This window comes from Chamaea fasciata, unplaced genomic scaffold, assembly GCF_029207755.1.
Source record: "Chamaea fasciata isolate MVZ Bird 193981 ecotype frontalis unplaced genomic scaffold, bChaFas1.0.hap1 SCAF_3, whole genome shotgun sequence".
In the NCBI taxonomy this organism is placed as follows: Eukaryota; Metazoa; Chordata; class Aves; order Passeriformes; family Sylviidae; genus Chamaea; species Chamaea fasciata.
The window spans coordinates 102,659,657-102,686,518 of NW_027094088.1; positions in this window are offsets into that span (position 1 = coordinate 102,659,657).

Here is a 26,862-nt window from a genome sequence, read left to right on the forward strand (position 1 = left end):
CAAAAGAAACAGCATGAAGTGACACAGGGGATGTTTAGGCTGGAGATCAGTAAGAAGTTTTTTACCTAGAGGGTTGGGCACTGAACAGGCTCCCCAGGGAAGTGATCACAGCACCAAGTCTGACAGAGCTCAAGAAGTGTTTGGACAATTCTCTCAGGCACATGGTGGGACTCTTGGAGTGTCCTGGGCAGGGCCAGAAGTTGAACTTCAATGATCTTTCTGTGCCTTATCCAACTCAGGATATTTTATGACCCTATGTAGTTTAATTGGAGTGTGTCTATATTTTCCAGAGTTGAGATAAATCTTCTGTAAAGAAAAGCAAACAAATGTTCAGGTGCACAAGAATAAAAGGTTCCTTTCCTCGACAGGAGTATGAGAATCCTTCCAGTACTGATAATTTTGTGCAAAATTCAGGTGATGAGTGATAAGAGTAAAGCTGTCAGAGTGAGCAGAGGAGATGGCAGTGGGCTGAACTTTTTTGGACAAAAGTCCAAAAAACAGAAAGGCATATTGAAAGAAAATGCCAAGGAATGCACTAAGAGCAATTCTACAGCCCCACTAGCGTTTAGAAGATATGGAAAACTCCTTCATTCATCAGGGTCAGAACACATCTGTGCTAGTCATCTGTAAAGGGTCCTCTATATTTTTGTATTTTCAATGATCTAAATTGTGTTGCATTGAATTGTATTTCTTATACTTGATCATTTGAATCCATTTGTTCGAATACTGTCCTGTCTTATATGATAGGCTTTCTTTTTAACAGGGAATGGCATTGGGGTTCTGTTGTTGCTCAAAATAATGGTAATAAAAATAGACCATTTGGGTCCTTTCCTTTAGAAATTTATTCTTTTATGTAGAGTACAGTGCTGAAGGATGAAACATGATGTAAAAGTATAGAAAAGATATGAAGTCTGTTTCTGCCACAGTGTTTTTGCACCATGTGGAGAGGTTACATACTGTAACTCTCAACATTTCATGTAATTTATAGTCTTTGATGTTTGCAGAACTGGAACAGGGCATCACAAGATCTGAAGCCAAATTTTGTACTTTCTAGACACACTCAGGGATTCAGTTCTGCATGTCTCATTTGCCCCATTTGAAAATGGAAGGTGTTACTTTTCTAAAGACAATAAGAGATTAAATGCCACAACAGTAAGGAGCAGAAAGAGAAGCAACTTTCTTTTTCCTAATATAAGTTCTTCTATAAAATTAGCATCTCTAGTACTTTGTATAAGACATGCAGACTGTTAGATTTCTTCCATAAACTGATTATGAACTATTTTCTGAAAAAAGGGCATTGATGTAAAGGTAATTCAAAGATCCCTGCTATGCAAAAGTCTAGAACTTGGCTAGTTAACCTTCTCCAGAATTACAATCTCTAAAGTGTATTACTGGATGAGGTAGTAAAGACATTCCAAATTGTCCTGCAGAATCTTGCATGAAAAATGTGAGGTAAAAATTTCTGAGTTTGATTCAATGACTACTCTCTTTCGGAGTCTGTTTTTTTTTTTTGTTTTGTTTTTTGTTTTTGTTTTGTTTTCTATAAAGGAATTTAAACAGGAACACTTGTTAAAGAACACAGAAAATCTTAAACAGCTATAGTTAATGCAAATGTACCTGTTTGTACTTTGAAATGAAACACCTGAAACTTAAAATGGAAATTCATGTTTAAATACTCTAAATATAATAATGATACCATCAGCAGCATCTCCATAGCTAACATTTCTGTCAGGATGGCCCAAGTTTTCCAGTCTTTTTACTTTCAGGTTGTGAGTTTGTCAGAAATAATATTTAGCTATCAACTTGAAAGACTGTGAATGACTTTTGTTATGGCTTGCACTTGATTTCTCAAGGGTGTTATAACCTTGGAACCCTGTAACTAAGAATAAAAATAGAGGAAGTCTAGAAAGTAATCAAGAAAGTAATCAATACCAGTCACAGAATTTTATGTGCAGTAGTAACCAAAGAACTGGCCAGTTTTGCATGTATCTTTCAAAGGGCAAAGTAGCCATGCATTCAAAATAACAACAACAATATTATTCTGATCTGTTAATTTAACTTGAAATCAGTACATGTTTTTTTGATTGTCATAGCATTTTTGATTAAGTATTCTGCTTCATTTGAATTTTTCAGGTGAATGTACTTCTCTTGGCTACCATTTGTGGTAGTCATTCAATTAGAAAAAACTCTTCCACATGCAGTTTTTGTCAGTGCCAGTACATGTTTTCAACTCCAATTTTGTGTTTGAGAGTTTTTGAAAGTGTTGCCAGAGCTCTGTATAAAATATTTAATCACTGAGAATATCAAAATAAAATTGATTATCTGTTGGGCTGTTATTAGCATTAATACTTCTGAGCTAAAAGGAGATGTTATGGGACACATTTTCACAGTGAGCTAGATGGCATTTTAATCTTGCAGTCACACTGAGTATAATTGGAGACAGGTGGCTAAAGCTCCACATTCTACTTCAAAAACATTATGTTCTCTCCATTCAGATATGCCTAACAAAGCCCTAAATTCATCCTGTTATATTTTGCCAGCTGAACTTTAAAAAATGGAATACTACATAGACTGTAAAGCCAGTGCATTAATTTAGCTAAGCCCACGTGGATTTCAGATAGTTTAAGATCACACAATGCATGGTTACAGTATTATGTAGCATAGATTTTACACCAGGAAACACGAAAATGGCCATCTATTCTGACCTGTCTTTTTCCTGACCATAGCATTTCAGGCACATTTGCAGTGGAGAGGTGATTACTTCATCTTGCAGAAGAAAACTGATTCTGGAGAAGCTGGTATTTTGCTCAGAAACTAGATTTATATTTTACAAAGTGGATAACTAAAAAATTAAGCATATATAAGATGATACATAAGAGAAATATGACATTAGACAGATTACTATACAGTCAAAATCTGCATGATTTTGCACTGGTAATGATTATACATTGATTTTTCAGATGCAACATTGTGACATTATGCCTCTAACACCGCTCCCTGGCAGGAACCAGGGAATACTGATCTATTCCAAGAAGGTGATTCTTATGATCTTAACATTGAAATATGCCTTAAAATCAGACATCTGCTTGAAGAATGCCTCCTATCCTGTGAAACAGCATCTAGAAACTGTTGGTGCACTAGGAAATGCTGGTACAACATTTGCCAGTCTTTGAATTCTGTGATTGAAATTTTTAAAATTACATAACAAGGGAGATCATGTCTTATACATTATTGTTAGACTTATGCCATCTGTTTCTCATAGAAGGCATCTGAGAGGTATAAAGCCAGTCTGAAATAATTCAAATCTCAAACATGTGAAAAATTACTTGCATTTTAAAGTCTAACATATTTGTTTGCAAAAACCTGCTTTCAATAACCCAGCTTCACGGACTAGACATGTCTAATAACTGGGCATTCATTTACCAAGTCTGGTGAGACCTCTTCTACCTGTCCTAGAAAACTTATGTTTGATTTAGTTGGCTGAAAAACTCACTGTGGGGATCTACCTTTGAAACAACATAAATACACCATTCCCAACTTTTATATCATAAACTTTGATTTAAAGCACTTATCCAGAAGAAAAGAGACCAGTTGAATTCCCTTTTCAGCCTTGAAGGGATTCAGACCTGGAATACTTCCATGGCTGGTAACAATCCTAACCAAAAGCCTATAGTTTGGGTCAGATGAGGAGAACCATTTAGAATATTATAGCCCAAATCTTATGAGCAAGGTCTGCAGAAAGGTACAAGGTGTGCTTGGAGCCTCCCGTTCTGGCTCTCAATGTGAGTGGGTGGCAAGGCCACATTCCAGAACAGTTGGTTAGTTCACAGCTGTCCTATTGCAATCTGATGTCCCACTGTGCAGTAACAGAGTTTTTTCTCCTCTGTCACATATAAGTAAATCTTTTTGCTTATATTTTGGTACAACTGACCATTTTTAGTGAGAGCAAGGAAAGATAATCCTCTCTGGGTTTTTTTTATTCCAGAATGAGCTAAGGGAAGCATAGCCTTTATTAGAGAGAGTTGGACCTTTGAGTTTTTCAGGGCTAACAAAGGTATTAAAGTCACCAGTATTCTTTTCAAGTAAATGATCTTCAAAACAATTAGTATATCTTCAAACATGATAGCCAACACTTCTTAAAAATAACCCAAAGACTTTTTCATCCTCATGCCTTATTACTACATGTCAGAAGAGAACAGATTCCAGTTTCTCCCCAGTTCCCATTTTTTTGAATGGCTGGAGTATCTTGGACAGTATTTGTCAGGCACCTCGGTCCTTGTGAAAAGGGGCTACATAAGTAATAGAACACAAAACATGGTGCTGAACTGCTGGCAGAGCCCATGGCAAAACTGTGGCCAGTTGAAACTCATGTGCTTTCCAAACACTTCTTGGTCACTGCTCAAGAGTGACGATGAACTGAGGACAGTCCAAAAGAAAGCAGACTGGACGTAATCATCCTGCTTTGGTAAGGAGGGAGTAAACATATCTGCCTGAACCCAAGCCACTTGGTGCTACCTGCCCTGTTTTCCTGTTATGAAAATGCAGGTGGGTGCCTCCACTGGACAAACGATTTCTTGCAAGGTGGCCAAAATTCATAATTCCAGGTATGTGATTTTTCTTAGTGTATGGCCTTTGGTATATCCAGCACAAATTCAGCACAGTGAACTGCTCTGTTCTACAAGTGAGGGTGAGCTTGCAAGGTGACTGAAAGGCCTTGTGCCTTCGTGCATCATTCAACTTTGCTGTTGACAAAAATCCTCGCTCAAGCCCTTTTATGTTGAAAAATGATGATTAGCACCAATTATCAGAAATTGGTGGATTTATGTACTGATTAAAGCTCTGCTCAGTATATCTCTAATGAAAGCCGTCTTCAGCAAATTGACTAAAGCAATGTTTTCAAGCTTCCTTAGGATTTATAATGAAAAACCAAACAAATAAAAGTCAATTAGTTTTAACCCTCTCTGGAAGTTCTTTTATCTAAAAACTTGCTTACTGTCAGCAAGTACTCTGTGCACTAATAAACAGAGAGTTCCTTACTAAATTTATTTCAAAGCTGTTTGTGTATACTCAATTTATCAGTTTCATAAGGACAAAATGCTTTCATAAAATATGCACAAAAATGCATTCTAAGAAATACATATGATTTTTGACTTCATTGAGGTCAAAACTGACACTAACTAGCTGATAATGGTTTATTTTTAAGGAAAAACATGCAATATACAAATATGTATCTATCTATATTTTTTTTAAATTAAAGGGAACAAATAAGACTTGCTTTGATGTGAAAAACACCGTATGCATTTTATCTCTTAGACAACCTACATATCATCTTGACAGTCTTTGAAGCTCTGTAATAGAGCACAATTTGTAGCTGTTCTGCCAGCCATCAAGTACTCTCACACAGAGATGCTAGAAGGCCTGGCTACATATTCCTGTGCTACATATGGAGTGGGCAACGGCATCTTGCACTTGTCAAACCCAGCAGATGAGGTGGGTCACACACTAAAGGAAGATTAAAATCTGCTTTAGAAAAGGAATTCTGCTCCCAGTGATTTGAAATATTTAATTTGGATTATGTATTTTGACTTTATAATTTTGAATATATATATAAAAATTATATAAAATATATTTTACACAAAAAAAATATATAATGTATCATCTGGACTGCCTCCTCCCAAAAAACTTTCAAAGCTAAACAAGATATGGAAATTTTTTACTTTTCTTGTTAAATGTTGAAAAAAACATATTCCATTGAAACACATTCCCATTTGAAATCTGGCAAGACTCTGATTAAAGAAATGGTGAACCAAATGAATGCTCATTTAGATCCCAGTATCTAGCTCATTTAAATGCTCAGATCAAGTTGAAATTGTAGTGTCCATAGAAATAAACTGTCCATCTTCCTTCAATCATAAAATACAAATAATTCACTATGTCCCATTAAGAATTGAAATTTTATAGAAAGAGGATTTTTCTAAATATTTTATACCTCTTAAAGATCAGGAGGGATGTATTATTTCATTTTTTAAAAATAAAATAATGGAAGAGTTGCCAGCTCAAAGCTTATGTTTAACGGGAACACTTCTTTCACAATGCAGATGAACAGCAGCAAATACAGTAACAACATTCACCTCTGAACTTTATTGAATTATGTTTCAAAATTCTAATTAACAAGGGTTTTCTTCATTCTAACCTTTCATTTGAGAATATAAAACAAAACCAAAATATTTTTGTGAACCTGGGTCCTAACTTGCTATTCTCTTCTAAAAATGCATGTAAGTTCCTACTCATAAAACAAAAATAATCTTGACCACTGTCTTTTTAGTGACCTTAGATCCTTCCATTAAGGTTCTTAAGAAATTCAATTAACAGTAAACCACATATTATGATTTTCTAGTGCTATATGATGCATAGGATACAAATATTAATAAAATGATGTATGGAGGACTTATTATCAGACTGCTTAACAGAATTTAGAGTTTGTGATTTCCAGCTTTAAATCACACATGAGTTCTCATTTAATAAACTTCAAGTTCCCATTCAGTTTTGATAAATATACCATTACCTACCCTAACTATATTTTGGGATCCTAACAGAGTTTTTAACATGCTATGTGAACAATCTTGTCTGCACAAATTTTCCTTAAATCCATGCTATTCACATGAGACAATGGCTAATGCCATTTAGAAGTGACACTATCTAAAAAAAATCATTATGTTTATACTTATAAGAAATTTGCAGCCAGTGATGCTATCTTAAGAGGTTTAATTATGTTTACATTCATTAGAGTTCCGCAGAGCCCTTCTCCAATTACTAACAATTTACAACTTTTTTTATTGTTTTTCATCTAGAGGTCTGTCTCATGAAGGTCAAAGCCCTTGCAGAGTCATACTGTTCAGCCAGTTCCCCAGAGGTGTCTCTAGATGAACATTTGGATAAGTTCTGTAGCTCAGAAGAAACCGGGGCCAATTTTTGAACTTCTGTGAGTTTCTCATAAGTGCAAATAACAATGTTTTAATGCTGGTTAGATGCGAATAGTTTCTACAGAAAATATTTTCATCTTTAATGCTGCTACACAACAAATAAACAGAACATCATACTGCACACAGTGTTGCTACATATCCTTTCAAATTTCTTCATGATTGCCAATTATTTTTTTAGTGTTACTTAACTGCTTCAGGACAGAACTAGCATTACAAGGCTGGAACCCTATGATTCTGTAACATCTTCCGTGTGTGCCATCTCTCCAGTAATCCCCTTCTCCCTCCCACTTGTGATGTGAGAACACCTGGACCAGGCAGAGAAAGTGTTCAAAGGAACAACAACATCAGAGTTATGCAATCCAGTAACTTTCCTCAGGACACCAGTGATTATTCTGTCCTCATTTTGGGGACAGCTGTGCTGACTAGAGCAGCAACAGTAATAACAATTAACCATGTACTTTAATTTGCAGTAGACGAGAAAGAAATGTAGGAAGAAGAAAGATTAAAAGAAGAAAGTTTTAAAATTTGTCAAAATATTGATTTTTCTATGTTCTGAGTATATTTGGCCAGAACTAGCATTGTCTCAGTCTAACATTAGGAAGAAAGTCCAGAATCACGTATTCATGTTAGGAGGAGGCGCTAGAAAAAGTACTTGACATAGCCAAAAACCTAGGGTTCAGAATAAAAATTATGGAGTTTTTTCAGTTCTTTGATTTATACTAAAGCATCTTTCTTTTTCAAGTACCAAAATCCTTTATATCAGAGTCCTCATCTATAATGGGTATTAGTAACACTTTACACAACATTATTAAAAAAAAATTTCATCTGAGACCTTTCAGGGGAAAAATGCCTCAATTGTTTCCTATGGAACTGGAGTTCCTTTACAAATACCTATGCAATTCTGGAGTAAAAGTAAGAAAAATTGAGTTTAATACCAAATTAAGAGCTGAGGGACTGAGAACAGTTAACCATGATTCCTCAAGGAGGTATTCTAAGCTTAAGGTGCAAAAAAAGACAACACATCTTTTTCTATATTCAGAGTGTCTAAGGAAGCCTTTCTACCCCATGTCTTATTTTGATATAGAATAAATGTACTGACAAAGATAAAGCCTTCAGTGAGTGTCATCAAATTATCCAGAAAAAGATGCTGCTGCAGCTAATCCTTCAGTCACGACACACATTGGAACTTCTGTCAATCTTCTATCATGGAAGGAGCATCCCTGCCCCTATTCTGGCCAAAGAATTGAATGAAAAGTCGAAGCTCACGACTAATTATTAAATATCCAGTAGTAGAATTATTTGGGATATATCTATTGCAATAAAATGTCAAAACTCACACTGAGTACTAATGGTGAATTATTCAACAGATTTTACACACGTGCATGGTCAGAAGGTCAACTCATGTCAAAAGGTTCACAGAGTGTTTAGGCTGAGTTCTCAAAACCTGAGATATTTACACAAAACTCAGGAAAAAATAGTCTGTGTATTCAGTTTAGAAGCTATAAATTTAGTGTCACATATAAGCAATTAGGATATGAGCAATTGTCTTCAAGATGTAGCACATGCAGAAACTGTTACTAAAAACAGAAATGTATTTTAAACATCAGAGAAAGTTAGAGCTCTAATCAAGAAAAAACGGAGAAAATTGATCAGAAGTAGTTCTACAGTCAGTGAACAAAGTCCAATTTACCCTAAATTACCCCAAAAGAATTTCATAATGGTGAGAAGCAATTCTGTTGTGACTTCCATACAATCTGCACTCCCTGAGCATTAAGTTCTGCTTTTCTCTAATTAAAGCTACGCATTTTCTTAACTGTATTTCAAATAAGTACTTTTAAAAGTGTGGCTCTTGCATGGTGATTCAGACTATGTATTTTGGTGCAAGTGCACATAACCTGTGCTAACAAAAAGTTCAAGACTTAATTAGTAAAATCTAAAGCAAATGACAAAAAGATATTGCCTCATTAAAGAAAATGCTAATAATATACATCTAATATTATAATTTACTTCCAAAAACCATAACTCAGCAGATGCACAGTTATGTTTGAGTTTCATTTATTTTCTAAGTAAGGGAGTATTGTTAAAACAATATATAAAGCAGTGAAGCTAAAGCAAGAGACCAACAACTCAGATAGTCATTGCCTGCATTTACAGGCAGTTGCAGGGTCCACATGACAGCGAAAACCTAACCCAAACTGAAGAATTATTTGGGTTCCCAATACCTCTGAAGGTCCAGCTCTTGCAGAGGACTGGCTTAAATCAATTAGCAGCACAGCATGATCGGATATGTCTTGAAAAATCATAAAGGTTTTAATAAGGAAAGAAAATAATATAAACACAGAGAACAAAGCCGAGCCCAGTATAGGGACAGGTCCCAGACACTTGCTACAACACCCCGAAAATGCGTGGAGCACCTTTGTTCTTTCTCTTTTCTACTTAAGGATTGAGGATGGTTCTATTGGCAACCTGCCAATAGAAAGAGGTACAGGCTTTGATGAACAGTCACCAGGTCTCACAGGTGCTGCTCTCTTGGCACTGAGCCAATTGCTATGAGAAGGATATGGACAGTTCTAGGTAAACTTCCTAAAATGTCTAGAGGTAAATCAAAACCCCTTTCCTTAAACAGGAACATTTGCTGGGGGTGTGGGGTGCATGCCAGCGAAGAATGGTCGGAAGTTTAAACTCAAAACTGGAAAAATACCAGCTCATGCAGGAATTGTCACTGAAATAGCAATTTCTTGAATCAGCTGCCCTGGACCCTCCACGTCATCCTGGCCCCTATGTCAGCCCCTGCCACAGTGATGCTGCAGCAGGGCCGGCTCCCAGGTCCCTGCAGCCCAACCCTGCCCAGCACGGGTCCCTGCTCAGGGACATAGGGGTCTGGGTCCAGGGCTGGGGCAGACACCAGGATTCCTCTCCTGCTGGGCTGGGCTGGGCTGGGCTGAGCTGAGCTGAGCTGAGCTGAGCTGGGCTGGTCCCTGGCTCCCAGCCTCAGGCTGCCCTGATGGCGCTGAAATGGCACACATTTCAGTGTGATCCCTACCAGGCACAGCGTAGCCACAGGGATATGGTGGCTTCACTGAAGTGTTGTAGTATCAAACACACACTTTCCCATCCCGGCCTCTGTTTCTACTGCCCAGCAGCCTCTACACGGTTGCTGTGCCATGCGTGGCACCGGTGCTAGCTTGTTGTCGTGTGTTCAATCTGCTCTTGGCATGCTGCTCTTTGTTTAACACCAGTTGAGCTCCTGAGTGTGATGGCATCACCCTGTCTCAGCCAGGTCTGCACATGGAAGTCGGAACAGCCTGTTCCAAAGAGTGAGAAACACTGAAATCCCGAGTCACGTGGAATGGTGAGCTCCTGCGGAGAGCTTTGAATAGCCCTGGGTTTACAAGAGTCAGAGGCTGGTGCAAAATGTGGGGAAAGTAGCTGAAAGCCAATCCCTTCTAAAAATAAGGTAGAGTTCCAGAAGAATCCTCTAAACAAGTTGAGGTGTCATCCCACAGGCTGTGTTGCTTCTTCATGAACTTATACCCAGTTAAAAGACAAAATAGACCTCTTCAGATATCTTCCAAGTGTGAAATAGAAAGAGCTGAAAAGCATAGTAGATTAAAAGTTTTAGGAATATCATGGACTGTTGAATTTCTGCGTGGGGCCAGCATGTTTTTAGCCGCAGGAGGGTGTCCAGCAACCTCCCAGAAATGGCTTAAAAATAATTAGTGAGATGGCATGATCGGGTGTGTTTTGAAAAAGCAAAAAGGTTTTAGTTAAAGAGAAATTAACAAACAATACAAAAGAAAAAAATCCTGTGCACAGTGCAGGCCCCTTGCACCTGCTAAGACACTGAAAATGCTTTGAGAATCTGTGGGCTCTCTTAAGTACTCAAGGATTTAGGAAGGTTTTTTTGGCAAGCTGCCCAATAGAAAATAGTTACATTTCTTGAAGAACTGCTAGAGAGAGACCAATAGGTGCTTTTGTCCTGGCAATAAGCCAATAATGGTGAGAAGAGCATAGAGGTTTCTAGTTCATTATCCTCATAAGTTCAATGGTGAAACTGAAACTCTTTTCCTGATATGGAAACATCTGCTCTGGTGTGGGGTGTGCAGTTTTCTAATGGATCATTAGAAAACAAGAATTCGGAAAAATTTGAATCTGCCAATATTCAGTGAAATATAGTGAAATGAAGCCTGACTAATCCCAGAAATAACAAGTAAGATTTTCAATTTTTATTAATAAGCCAGATCAAATAAACTCTTTGTGTTTACTTGTGAAAAGAAAATTGTTTCCATAGAGCCATCTGATACCAGGAGAAATCAGAGAGTAAAAACCCTCATGGCAGTTTTCTTCTCTTTGAGCAGAACACAGCAGCTGTGTTATCTAATTTATCATCTGGTAACCTACAATATATTCAGATTTCTGATTAAGCGTGCACCTCTCCATTAAATTAAATTAAATGTTTTCTTGATCATAAATTCATGGAGATAGCAATTAGAGGGCACTGGGTGAAATAATTAAAGGTATTTTTAGTTACCACATTTAGTTTCGAGGGAAGAAAGTTCTATACGTCTAGCAGCAGAGGACATAGTTTTGGGCTTTAATTTAAAGAGAAGAGAAACTAGCTTTACACATCTCTTAAGTGTAGATGGTAACTGATTAATTCACACTGTTTAGTCAGCTGCAGGAAACTGCATAGTGCAAGACTACTGATTATAGCTGTAGTCACACAGGGAGCAGGGGTTTAGAGGTGGCTGCTCCTCTAAAGAGAAAACTCCTCAGGCTGCAAGTATGTCAACATCAGGGGCTGCAGCCTGTAGCCTTCCCTTGCTAATTACTGCTGCCCTCTCCTCCTCCTCAGTGCCCTCCGTGCCTTCTGTTGCCACCTCTGCTGACCTGAGCAAGTGCTGCCATTTGAAGAGGCTGGAAAAACAAAAGTCTTCGCTAGCTCAGCTTATTTTGACTGCAGCAGTGGAGGAACCATTCATAGGGTAGGGAGGTGATTTCCACAGGGTGTGGGTGAAGGCAGTAACTTGTCAAACTGCTGGGACTTATTGGGGTCTTCCCCTAGCAGTCAATCACTTAGGCTCACTCCTCAAAGGCTGAAGTCTCTTGTCTGAAGCAAGGTTCAGGCATGCCAGCACAAGACAGCTTTCATTTTCCTCTGTCTGTTTTTTTTTTTTTTTTTTTTTTTTTTTTTAACAGGTATAAGAAATTAAAAAAAACAAAACAAAACAAAACAAAACAAACCACACCAAACCCAAAAAAACAAACCAAACCCAAAAAACCAAACTTGTTTTTTTTCCTGGAAATTCCCAGAAAAGAAATATTTGTTCATTGCAAATTAGTTGTGTGGAAACATTCAACATCGAGAAGTTCTGCTTTTGTAAATCAGGATTGTTATAAATGATCAAGAGCCAATTCGAAATCCAAAGATTTATTTAGCAATTTCAAAAATCAATTCTGAAACGCCATGATAAATCAGGACAACATCAATCGAATGCTGAGTGGACAACCAGGCAGGAACAATAGTGCTCTCCAGTATTGCCCACAAATTCGGAGTCTCAGGGCACAGGGATTTTATACAGTTTTTCTGCCCTGAGGCAGTGCACGACTGCTGCAATGTTCTTCACTCTCCGAGGGATGTTTTGAAAGGATTTCCTGAAGAATTGAAAAGAGGTCCAAAAAGAGTCACTGAATCTTCTTTTGGGGCACTTGATGAAGTCAACTGCTAGATTTCCATCACAATTGATATCGGATTCTGGAGTAGCTGCGAAAATGTGGCCCACCCTTGATTAATGAGCCATTTTAAAGTTATCTCCACTGTTTATGTTGCAAATGTGGTGGTGGCGCCTCTAAACCAAAGAAGACTTTGAAATTTTGGAGACGCCCTTGGACTGCCTGCAAGACTCCAGTTTTTTTATTTTAATGTATAATTTTCCTCATATAACTTTAATACGTGAATTTATACAATGCATTTATTACAAGGATCATTTTCTATAGATAATATGGATGTTTCCATAACCAAATTCTATAAAGTTAACACTAAAAATGGTCTCGGAGGTGCCTTACACGAGATTTTCTGTTAAAAGTATACTACCTAAGATTTTCTTTTTCTTCTACATCATTAGTGTAGATAATACTGAATTATCAGGAAGGAATAAGTACAGCAAAATCCAGCTGCTTGTTTACTGAAAACTAGTAACTTGAATGATATGACTCGTCAGGGGTTCATAGAGCTGCCATAGAAAAATTACAGTTATGGAGGTGCATTTTTTATTTGTTCCACATAAATAAACTAGGACTCAATCCCTACCACTTTGTAACTTCTCTGGCTTGGGGGAAACTACAAATGATAAAAAACATAGGAAGAAGAGTAGAAACATAAATCAGATTAACAGAGTTTATGTACAGTAGGCAAAGGGAGAAACAGGAAGAAACCAGATAGAATAAATGCTATTCATTTTATTTTTAGTTTAGTGATACATGTTATGAGATATAGGCGTGACAGGAAAAATATAGAAGAAAGCAGTGGGGAGAGGAGGATTCCTTACACAGCTGATTGATAGAGGCGTCTTTCAGCGTAATCCTCTCACTCTGATCATGCTGGAGACCAGAGGTATCCTAAATGCATTTTGTTTTGTAAATGGTTTCCTGATCCATGCCACTTTCATCTTTTCCATAAAGAACACTTAATCTAGGGAAAAAAAAATCAATCTGAAACATGCTAGCCTTAATTTGATGAACTTCAGTATGTAATCAGGCCCCTGACTCAAATCACATCCTCCAACAGTTTCCTGATTGGGGATATTACCTGAATGAGTCCTGGTGAGCCTTTCTCTTTCTCAATCAAGCATTCATGGCAGTTGTATGCAGCCTTTTTTCCCAAATTCCTACCCGATTTCTCCCTTTTTCCCATCAGTACATTCCTTTGGGTGTTCAGCTGTTGGAAATCCCTCCTGTCCGCCAAAAGACCCTCTGCATTAACAAGGGATGAAAGGGAAGCACACAGGAACTCACCAGGACATTTATGCAAAAGGATTTCCAGGGCATAGAGGGCAAATATCTAATGAAGGGTCTTAGTGTGGATATCTCCAGCCAGGTGAGAGAATAAAGGTGTTTTTCTCAGGGTGAGAAACCACCTTTTAAAGAGGACATTCTCCATGTGGACATCAAAACTGTGGTGTCTGAATTACTCCAGGAGTGTGTTTTTTCTCATTTGAGACATCTGTTAGACTAGATCAATCATCAAGAGAAATGTCTGTTTCTTTCTACTAAATTTAAGAAGTGAATCTGTTTAGACTTCAATATTCAATAGCAGATTTTTTTCTTGATAAAACCTTGATTGATTTATGAGTTAACTGGTGATTTGAAGCATGAAAAGTGTAACTAAAACTGAATTAAATATGGCAATCAATTTTTAAATATTGTAAAGTCAAGTCTGTTTTGCCCACAACAGCCACTGCTGAGTGACCTCTCCCTGCCCTTATCTCTACCTATGAGCCTTTGGTTATATTTTCTTTCCCCTGCCCAGCTGAGGAGGGCAGTAACCGGGCAGCTTTTGTGGTCAGCTGCCATCCAGCCAGGGTCCAACACACACTAAAAAGTGACCCAGGAACGCTGGACCTCTTATTTGAGGATTTATCAATCAGGATTCTCTCCTTTACTCTTTGTTCTCAAATATGTAGAGGCACTTTACCTTAGAAATAAAATGGGGTCCTGTTTTCATGTGTAGTTCCTGGCAGGGGGGCTGGGGAGGGAGAAGGAGAAGAGGGAGATGGACATTTTATGCTGTTTCATTTTCTTCCATATTTACAGCACCCTCAATTGCAAAGATTAATCTTGAAATTGTCAAAGTTTTTGTTTTTCCAAAGGCAAAATGGACCATTAAAATGCACATTTAGAATAATGAACCAAGTTGCCTGCAGACCTACTGTGGACTTTAAAAATGATTAGTTCTGCTGGTGTTCTATGCACTGACTTTCAGTTTATTGAGATGCTAATGAAATTTTGATTATAATATAAAATATAATTTTTTCCTCTATAACATTATTAATGCCATTCCAGAGACTAATGTTGCAACCAGAATGCTTCATTTTGCATTAATCCTCCAGTTCAGTGCTGAATTTACTTATAAATCTCCCCCTTTATCCAGTTTATGTCTCACAGCTCCACCGAGTTTAAATTGTATCTAAAATTTTATGACAGCAGAAGTACATTACTGCAATTAAAATACCAGTGAAGTAACCTATAGCACCACTTCCACTATTGTTTGTACCACGGTGCAAGGCACAGGACTAAAGTGGGCATGGGCCCTCCTATGATTTAACTGTGCACAGGGAGAATCTAGCACAGTGTTTGAAGAGGAAGATTAATCAATGCAAATAGAACAAAAGCAGAATGGATACTGTATCCCATTAATCATGAAATTAATTTTCACAGTACCCTTTCTCCCCTTTCCTGTCATGGTTAGGACATGTAATGAGGATTAGTTTTGTTACCATGCCTGTATTGCCTCTAGTTCTGCTCTCACTATCAGCATCCAAGTTCCTGCCAGCTGTTCTTTAAGAAGCCTAACTACTGTTTGCCATCTATTTTTCTCTCTTACTCTCACTAGGCCAAGGAAATGTGGATGAAAGTGTGTTTTATTCTAGAAAATTGAACTTTTCATCAGAGGAGGATGACATTCTTCCCTGTGCTGGGTGCTTAATTTGGATGCACATTGTGACTTTCGGAATTATCCCCTGCTATAAATCCTACTGTGGAGCTGGCAATGTCAGCGCAGGTTGATAAAGGTTTTAGCTGTCTTCCATATCCTCAGAGTAAGCTTGGGGGAAAAATGTTATTTTTCTTGATCTGTTTCGGTGTTTTCTTCCCACTAGAGAGATCTGACTTACTTATCTCTGACTTTTTTTTTTACTTTTTCTCTGACTATCTCTTATTGTAGTGAAAGTTGCTTGAAAACCCAAATCTATGCGGCAGATGAGAAGGACTGTGTGAGTCATGGTATGGTTACCAAGACTTGCATATCAACACAATGATTCACCAAACTCCTTGACTTCTTGTTCTGAGGGTGGAGTCTATTGATACTTGATTGTTCTCCACTCCACCTTTTTGATCAAAAACTAACTTGAGATGTTCATGTACACACCTAAATATCCTGATGAGTTCAGTCTGTTCAAGATTTAGTCAAGCTCACTATCATGTCAGTAAAACTTGAGTAGTGAAATGCAAAGAATATTTTTACAGAATGAGATGTAGTTTTCCAACATCCAGTGTATCCACAATGTATCTCAGATTCTGAACTTTTTTTTCTGCATGTATTAGTGACAGATAGATATTACCTTGATATTGGTCATTTGCATGTGGGAGGCATTAGGAAGGTAAAGGATATTTGGAGTGATATTCTTTATCTGTCTACAAAGTCAGACACTTGAAAGACTTTTGTAATAGTAAAGAACTAAGAGCATATGTTTTTCAATTACGTTAAGTCTAATAGTTACCTTTTAAATTCCTGGTGGATAGGGCTTTTCACGTGAACCTGGCAAGTTGCAATTCACGATAATGCAAAATTCTACCAGGATTCATGTTTTAAGCAATAGAAAGAGTAATTTTTTGTTAACTTTAAGTTAATTTCTTTTTTTTTGTTGTTCAAAGCTGTTTCTTTATAAAAATTAGTAAATGGTCCCACTGATGCACTGAATTTGTCCTAGAACACTCAAGATTCTTATTTAGGTTTATTTGAAATTACTGAAACTCCCACTGACCTGAGAGAATAGAGTCACTTTGCTGCTACCAACTGTAGGATATTATTTATGTTGCTGTTATCTGAGAGAAGGAGAATATTTCCAAGATTAAATGCTGAGGCATGAGGTTGTTGCAGAGAGCATTACCAACTTTATTTTTAAATGTAAATCTTTCATTCTGTCCGTGGTGAATTACTGTGCAGCTTTGAATCTTAATTTATTTCAAAGTGTCTTGAATGTAAGTGAGCATTCTTTGGTATTTTTCCTTCCTATTCCTCATTCTTCTGTTCTGGTGCTGTGCTGTATTCTCAATACTGACTTCTGTCTTGCTTACAGAAGCTTTTGTTCAGTAACTGCATTTCATAGGACTGCATGGGTATCTGCAGCTGGGCTCAGACATTTGTCTTGGTGACCCAAATAGCCAAGGCATGCATGGTAATGGAAGAAAAATCCTGTCTTGGTTCTTAGTGTAGTGATGGATCTGCTTTATTCTTCCAGCCCAGTCTTGCAGCTGCTTTGTGCTCCATGAACAGGGTTCAGGATCCTGAAGGACCTGTGCCTCTACTTACTCCCTCAGTTTTTATGGCCTCTGTATTCTGTGACTGTATTCAGAAAACAAACCTAGCACTGGTATTTCCTGCACATGGACAAAATACCTGATTATCTGTAACACACATATGATTTTCCTCCCGCCTTTCTCAGTCCTGTCCTAAAGCGTTAGCCTAAGGACCATGTGAATTACTGAAGTTTTTCCCATGCTAATGTGATCCTAGAGAAAATATTACTGTGTCCTTAGAATTAACCTCCATAATTTTGCTACAATAATACCTGCACTAGTATTGAAACAAGAGAAGAAACCTGTAAATAAAAAAAAAAAAAAATAGGAAAGAAAGCAGAAAAAAGGACAAATCGGGGTGGGCTGTTAGAGGCCTGATAACATGATTTTGAAGAGTCTCAAAATCATAATTTCATGAAGTGGGAAATAGTGGTGAAAGAATCTGATGGAGTGTTAAAGTCTGATGGAAAAAAACCCCAAACTGCTAGATGTTTAATAACCCATCCTAAAATCTACTGACTCAGAATGATCAACAGTTTATTTCCAGGTTTGCAGGAGTTGTATTAAAAGCCAGGTAGAGAAGATGAACTCTGAGGAGAGAAAATAAATAACGTGTGGCCTTTACTTTTGAGGGATGAAGTAGAAGAAATTCACACTAAACTCAGCAACTTCTCCCAGACAACAGAAAGCACATGAGTAGATAAATAGATCAAAGGAATTGGATTGCCTTCCATGGCTCCTCCTAACATGCTAACTATGTACACCACAGAGTTTTATGGAGTTCTTCTGTCAATTGAAGCTCAAATAGTAGACTGTCAGCACCACATCATTTTATGACATATTGCTGTTACTGTTTTTAATTGATAGATTTCTGTCAATAAATTAATTCCAAGAACACTTTCTGCTATGTCACTAGCAAGAGTGTCAGTGTTCTGTCAACAGTGTAACTGCAGGAATGACACACACTTGTTAATTCTGGCAGCGCTGCATGTGCTGGGAATATCTTGCTTGTCTGCCTGGGGAGGTGGTAGAGTCACCATCCCTGGATGTGTTTAAAAAAAGACTGACTGTGGCACTCGTTGCCATGGTTTAATTGAGGTGTTAGGGCTGGGTTGGACTTGGTGATCTTGAAGGTCTTTTCCAACCCAGTGATTCTGTGATTGTGTGATCTGAAACATATATCACCCCATCTGGTCCCCCCAATTAAGCAGGGATGGTATAAGACAGTACTTTAATGACAGACTTTTTATAAAGAATTTAGAGCCTTCAACTCTGTGGTGTGAGCTGCTTAGATATTCTTTTTTTGGAGGCAGTAACAGATGTGCAATGAAATAGCAGGGTTCATTCTGTCTGGTCAATCTGTGCACAAATTATCCCTCTGCAATTTTGTTTCAGAGATGCAATGATAGAAACACCGTCATCATTTTAATCCCCAACCTCTTTGCAGCATGAAAAAGGACCATGATTTAAAAACTAAAATGGAGAGCCATCACAAGAAATATCTGCAGGGGAGCACATTCTCTTACACAAGCTGCCTCTCAGGTCCTCTTCTGTGCAACAGATTGTGCTAATCATCTGAGTAACCAACACACAATGGCACTCTGGGTGAATATGAGACCCACATGACCAACTTCTCGTTGCTTCAATGCCTGCTCATTGCCAACACTTTTGACAATGAAATGTATGGATTCACTAAATTTCTTCTCAGAAATGGAAAGGAATATTACCTTCAGTTTGAGGCAAACTGGCTTTCAGTTAATGCTTTCATTTCCTCACTAGGAGGATTTAAATGTTGTACTTAAGAATGAGCTTGTGGAGCTGCATCTGCACAGCACCTTGTGGAAGCAGACTAGCAATGTATGGCTTTAGTCATACTTTGTAGTTATAGGGTTATATGAATTTTTCCAGAGTCCCTCTCATCCCAGTGAGAGAGAAAGGAAGCTGCTATAGGTCCGTGTTTTCTCTGCCACAGTAGGGGTGAACATGTATTCCCAGCTGGTGCATTTGCACACACTCACCCATGAATGCATGGCCAAGCACACAGAACGGCACAGAGAGAGGTTTCAGCACCACACAAACACCCACAGCACCCACACTGACATGGAGGTCAGAGGTGGCCTCACATGCAAGTTCTTCCTCTAGGACAGCTGGGATTGGAGTCAGGGTATATACACTCTCACTCTGGATTCACAAGCGCACATCTTGAATCCTAACACACTTTTTAAATATATCCAATATCCCTGGCCCATTCCCACACACAGATTGCAGCCCTAGGCATTTCCCTACATGGATCTCTTCCTACCTAACACTGGTCTAATCTGAAGTTCAAGAGCAATTTTCACCCAGAGGCTCAGAGTTACCTGAACAGAAAATAATTAGAATGTGTTTCATATGAAGTTACAACAGCCTGTGGTAATCAAACATCTGATTTACCAGGCTTACGCCTACTTTTCCTTTTTATTCCACATTTTTCTTGGTGACCCAGCTTGATCCCTCTCTTCCCCACATTTTGTTCCTCCCTCTAAATATTTCACATGTTCTTAAAGCCTCCTCGTGGACAATCCATAGTTTTATACAATCTTCATATTCTCTCTGTTCACCCTCAAAGCCCTCTTCTGCCTGCATCTCGAAATAAGTAGTGTACTCCTTTGGAAAATCATCCCCCTTGGTTTGCATGGTATTCCAGGAACACAGCTTCAGCCTTTCCTTGAGCTGTCTTGGCAGGTCTGACAAGGGATAATGTTATGGCAATATTTGGTCTGCTCCATATTCACTTACCAGGTTACTTGCTGGGTACCTTGGCCTTCTGTCATTCCTTGGATGCTTGCTGAGTCTTTTTTTCTCCACTGTGTTTAGCTTATAAAACATAACCTAATAAGAGCATATGGTCTCATCTGTCATCACACAAATACATTTAAATACAATATATATATGTTTTATTAGAGGGAACAAAAAGAAGCTGTTATTCACATAAGAAACATTTTTTACCACTTTTTGTGCACTATTTTCCAAGAAGTCTGTCTTAAAATGTTGAAGACATTTTGGAAATCTTGTCCATATGAAAGTGTTTGTCGATGTAGAAAGGTATTCTGATAAACACTTTCCTTTGCAATGTCTTCAAAATCTTCAGAAATTGTAAAACTCATGCATTTTCAATTTTGAGTTTAATTCATGTTACTTTTATTTATCAGTACAATCCCCAATATAAATAACTTATTTTATAATTAAAATAAAAATTAAATGCATCTGTGTCTATAAAGTACTTATATCTCCACTATATCAAGGAAGATAGAATGAAAGAATAAAAATTAATTGCTTCAAAAAGTTAAAAAAATAAAATTGTTCATGCCCCTTCTAAAATTTTTCATTGATCTGATGAAATACAATAAAAATGCAAGACTGTGACTGCATAATTTTAACAAGAAAGGGTGGAATAATGTATGAATTTAGACAGTCAAGCAGAAGATAGCAGCACAAATGACTGCCATATATCAAAACAGTCTTCTCATGACTGCTGTACATCCTCTTGAAGCTCTCTTTTCCTTACACACTAATTATGCAATAACAGCAAACTTTGGTTACTATGGAAAGACAGTCTTATTTTATCTTGCAAGCTTGACAAATCAATCAACTTGTTTTTAAGAATCTTAATTCAAAAATACTTCAGCACTTCTCTCTTTTTTTTTAATTTATGCAGTGCTTCAGGATTCAGAGACAGAAAAAAAAAAAGACTGCAGTGCAATCCCCAGTGAATAACTGATATGCTTACATGTATTTAGGCCAATGAATGCCTTTTAGAATTTTTGCTGGTGTAAAAAATGTTGTCTAAATTTAGCTGAATCATCACTTGACTCACTATTCCTTTTTATTCTTACATCAGACATAAATGAACACAAGGATTTTAAATATGGGGTTTCTTTTTTCTTTTCATAGACATATTTTTTTAATTTCTTGCTTAATATTTTTGTATGATAGATCTGTTGTAGCTTCCACTGGATAAGTACAGCCTTCAGAGACCTAAAAGGAAAAATTCCCAAAGGGTTATAGCAACATTGTTCTTAGAAAAGAAATCATCTGCGAGGTGATATATGAAAACTGCTCTTCACACTTATGTTCAGACTTAAATGGCAGAATTCAGTTCAAAAATTAAAATGTCTGAATTATTTCAATGCAGTTAGTTCTTCTGACAAGGCATTACTGGAAGTTTTCTGGTCAGACTGCATTCATTTTTCCTTGGTATCTTGAACTGTATAAAAATAATGGAATTCAAAATATTTGGGGCTCACCATCAAATTAGTGTTTAGCAAACTAGATTCACAACATTATCTTGAATTTTTCAGCTGTCATTTTATATCCCCATATCCATAATTTAGATTCGCAAAATCATTTTCAGCTACTATTCAATTCTAGAAGCAGCAGAAGGTCTCCAGTTTCCAGAATGTTACATAGAAATCATATAAGCTATTTTCTCTTGATGGTGTGCATCAGTTCCATTCCTACCACTTCAAAGTCACAAACATCAGTATACCTTCTGCCCAGATCTGCTGACACCCTCAGTGAAGAAAGGTTCTTAAAGCTTCCATACCTAACAGTCTCTACACACATGACTGGAATGAAGGTGACATATTTTGTCCAATATAATCAGTGATTAAAAGAATGTCAGAGGTGCTGCTCCATTCCTGTGTTGAACTTGCTGGGACTCAAATCCCCATCTCACATTTCTGAAAGAAGATGAATCCCTGTTCCCTCTTGAAACAGAGAAGGTGCTTAAATCCTAGTACTGTTGTTATTAAATATCTTTTGAATCCCACTGAAATCGTTCCCTATTTTCAGTGCTGGAAAGTGTCTCTGTTCTTAGATGACTTTCCCCTTAGAGTTTCTGTGAATTAGTGAGGTTTTGCAGTAGTCACTATTGCACAGCGTAGAAGTATCTTCTTGTATCTGCCCACAGTTTTGTTTTGTAGAGAGACAAATTAAGTAGCTCAATTTGTTTCAGCATTCATGTGTCCAATAAACGAAACACTGAAAAAGCCATTTAGCACCATGTTGTCTCTCCAGAGCAGTGCATTATTCCCTATTGAGCTCCTCACAGCATATTTCCAGTTCTGTATGGTCTTTTTGTTACACTTGTAAAATTGATTAATTCAAATATGCCTTTAATGAAAAATATTCTGAATAGTATTTACAAATCTAGAACTGAAGGATTAAAACCAAATAACTTTACTAATTTAAATTCTCATGCTAGTTAAGAAAAAATACTTCTAATGAACTACATATACTTCTGTGCATATCATGGAAGCATGCCCGTGATTTTATAAAAAGTATGCAAAGAAACATTTTTCCAAATGAAACTAGTTTAAATTCTTTGTAGATCAATTATTTATATAGCTTGAGTTAGGCCTGTAGTCCTTTTCAGCTTTTTTTCCTCTCTTACAACAGAAAGCATGGTAGAATTAAAATGAAAAAAAAAAAATGAATGAGTAACTGCTGTATTCAGAAGCAGTTTCTCAAGTCCAAAAGAAGTTTTCATCTATGCCATAATGTAAAAGAGAAAGTGTTTAAATCGCTCAGTGCATGAATGACACATTGGTTACCTTTGCAACATACTAATGGTTGCATATTTTTAAACTAAGACTAAATTACTCAAATATATCTCAAGCAAATCTGAAGAGGATTAGTGTTACTTGTAAAATATTTATAATTTTCTTTAATCAGCATTTGAGAAATAGACAAATTACTCCATTTGAGAAAGTATATTCAATGGTTGGTAAAACTCATTCTGGAAAAGAGTGTGTTGACTCATGGGAAGAAGGGAAAATATTGGTTATCTATTTTTTACAGTCATCACTCCCATAATAGTTCTTAAAATTCAGAAGAGAAGTGAATAATGTTTTTGACCATTCCTTGTCACAAATGTACATAGAAAGAGAATCAAGAGTTCCACATGGCCCCTGATTTGTCATGAATATATATTGCTAATATAGATATATTTTTAAAGGCATGTGGAGATTGAAAAGATTCCCCATATAAGCTTAGCCCTTGAGTTATGAGAGTTGAAACATTTCAAAAAAGATAACTCCTTTACATCCATACAAATTCAGTCTGAAGGTCTGGACTGATATCACGGAAAATTTTAAAAGAGAGCTTGATTCAGCTTCCACTGAAAAATGTCTGAATGTCTCAGATAGACTGGGTCTTGATTATGACTGGGTTTGGCTTTGCTAATGAAAAACACCTACAGAAAAGCTACAGATGAAATTAAAAAAAAACCTATTAACTTTATGAAATAAAAATATCATAGAATAATTTTGATTGAAAAAAGGCCTATAGGATCAGTGAGCCCAACAATTTACCTATCACTGCCAAATCTACCACTAAACCAAATGCCACACAGAACCATAGAATTGTTAAGGTTAGAAAACATCTTTAAGTTCATGAAGTCCAACTGTCAATCCAGCACCACCACCATGTTCACCATTTAACCATGTTCCTAAGTGACAAAACAACACATTTTTTTTAACATTTCCAGGGACCAAGACTCAACCATTTCTCTGGGTAGGCTGTTCCAATGCTTGGCCACCCTTGGAAGGAAGAAATATTTCCTGATATCTAATTGAAGCCTTCCTTGGGGCAATTTGAGGCTATTTCCTCTCATCCTGTCACTCGTTACGTGGGAAAAGTGACTGACCCCTATCTCAATACAACTTCCTTCACTTCCTGGTCTAACAGGACCTGCTTTGTTGGCCTTGATTCTTATCCGTAAACACTCAACTCTATTCTTTAACAACATTAAGCTCTAGATGATAGAAACACTCCCTAATTCTCTCCCACAATCACTCTTTCCTTTTTAGGAGTTTATAGCCATTCATAGCAGCACTCCAGTTGTGCGAGTTAAGACTTATTTTTGCATTATTGTGGAATTTAGTTGCCTAAAGATAGGTTTTCGGTAGGATTTAACCTCCCAGAATTCTGAAGGATTTCCCCAGGCACCTGCAGCACACCCTTGTCTGATAGGAGTAATGCATATACCCATTAGATACCTATCTTAAAATGAATTAAATCAACCTCAAGAGTACAAATAATTTAATATACCTCCAGACATTTAGATATAAGACAACTAGCCTAACCTGGTCACCTAGACAGCAATTGGTAGAGAAACAGGTAAATCAGGTGAACGACTCATATCATACAAAGATATGTACTTTAAAAGTGTGAGAAGAATTCCTTCTCCCAAGGTCTATTAAGGGAAATAAAATCCCTAAATTAGACAAACTCTAGATAGTTAATTTTACCTGAGATCAATCAGTCCCTGAGAGACTGATGAGTATTCTGTTCTAATCTAATCTAAGACATTCTAATGTAATTTATTTTAATTAATCTCTGTTTTCTCCAGTGGTCTAGTTGTTAGATTTGGCATTCTGATTGCTGTGGCCCAGTTTAGTTTCTGGTCAGGGAAGCAGTCCTTTGTGGAGACCAATGTGTGTGGGGCATGAGGAACATGCAGTGGGATACTTCATATTTTACATCTGTTTCAAGCCAGGGTACAATTTATATGGAAAACCTTTATATGCCATTCACACACACATACAACATGGAGCACTCTGCTGTTGTTTACATTAACAAAAAAAAATCTGTACTTCCTTCTCTAGTTGCCAGCTATATCCTGCCATAAAATGTTCTGGTGAGTAGCATCAAAGCATCAAAATTCAGTTAATGATGGCCAACAATTTACTCCTAAGCCTTCTATATGATTCAAAATATGTAATATTCCCATTTATAAATTTCATACTTTAATTTTGATTTCTTATCTTTGTATTCTTCCACTGTAGACAATGATCTGTCGGCAAAGCTCTGCTGTGACAGCAATTGCAGTTTGGCTAATATTTTACTTCAGCATTTAGACATTTAAAACACCTCTAGTGCCCACCTTCTCTTCCTTTCAAACATTATTTCAGAAATGGTGTATACAGTCATATTTTACTCACCTTTAAAAATTTGTCACACTTATTGATAGAAGGTTGATTCAACTTCTGAGTAGAATTTGCAGTTACCTTTGTAACGCATTATTCTTTGCAGAGAAATAGATTTGGGAAGCAATGGGAAGATTATCCTGAACTTTTCAGAATCCCTTGAAAATAATACCCATTTTATGCATTAATCACAAGTGTAAGCATACTATCCTATTCCTTTTGATAGGAATGATCATTTTCTTTCTCAGCTATGAAGGTTTTGATGTTTCTGTTACTTTTAATTTTAACTTTGTAGGCTGCATCATTTACTTCATTAATTTGGTGACATCATTTCCCCTCACTATCATAGCTGCTTTTTGTACACTGAGAGATTCTATTTTTCCATTTTTTATCTCCTTAGTACTTTTTCTCATGCCTGAGTTATGTTTTCCAGAAGGCTTATATTTATTTTGTAGGTTTTCAAACTTTTTCTCTCTGTTTAATATTTCTCTAATGACTTGTTAATCTTACATTACTGCTTTTCTTGCTAATATCATGGCAATTTTAATTTTTAAATTTTTTCTCCCTGGGGCACATGGTTTAATTATGATGTCTGCTATCAAAAAATGGCAACTGTATGTCACTCACTTCACATAGCTATGCATCTTTTGACTGTCAAATCTATCTTCTCCAGTCTCAGTAGGTTCCTTGTTTAGCACCTTCCTCTTGGATTGCCTATTTTGCATTTTGGTTAGCACATTTATGGCAGTCTCTGCTAGAATAGTTATCCAATTTTTATGAGATAAATAAGCATTTTGTAAAACTGTCATGTGTAAAGAAGTTAATTATTGTATTTTATAGGATTTACATATTTATTCAGAGCTTATGTATTAGGTTAATAAGAAATCAAATGCAATGGCTAGGCCATTTCTCTAGTTTATTGAAACAAACAAGGCATATAATTTTTTTTTTTTACAGCAGCAGTCTATTTCAACTTACTATCTAGAAGCTAGATTTTTCTTTAACACTTGAATGCAAAATTTGGAGTGATCCGTTGCTTTATTCCAAGTTTTCTACACTAAGATAATAGTGGAATGTTTGTGTAATAAGAGCTCATGCAACTCATACAGAAATTACAAAATATGTCATTAATACCAAATATCAGAAGGAAAACTAGATGTTATTTTGGAGCTGACTCCAAACTGTAGAAGACTGGAAAAAAGATCAAGGCAATTATGCAACTCTGTGCTCCACTGGTTAAAACATTTCACCAGGAGTTTGTACACATAAAGCAATGCATATGCTTATATGTTTGAAGTGTAAATTTATGATACCTTACCTGATATATGCAGCTTTTTTAAGCCACTTTGCAGAGCCAAAATATTTAAAGTCTGCCTATATAAACCTACTTCACAGTGTAGCTTATAAACATATCAAATTTATTTTAGCATGCTGGCATTTTGAGACTATAACTATTTACATTACTGAAATAGAGTAAAGATTAAGTGTCTATCTAAGCCTTATTTGTTCTGTTCCATCACCATGGTACTCCAAATACATGTTAGTGCATGAAACATCCTTTTTTTTTTGGTTGAATGTATGCCTTACCATCTTAAACAGCTTATTGAATGTCA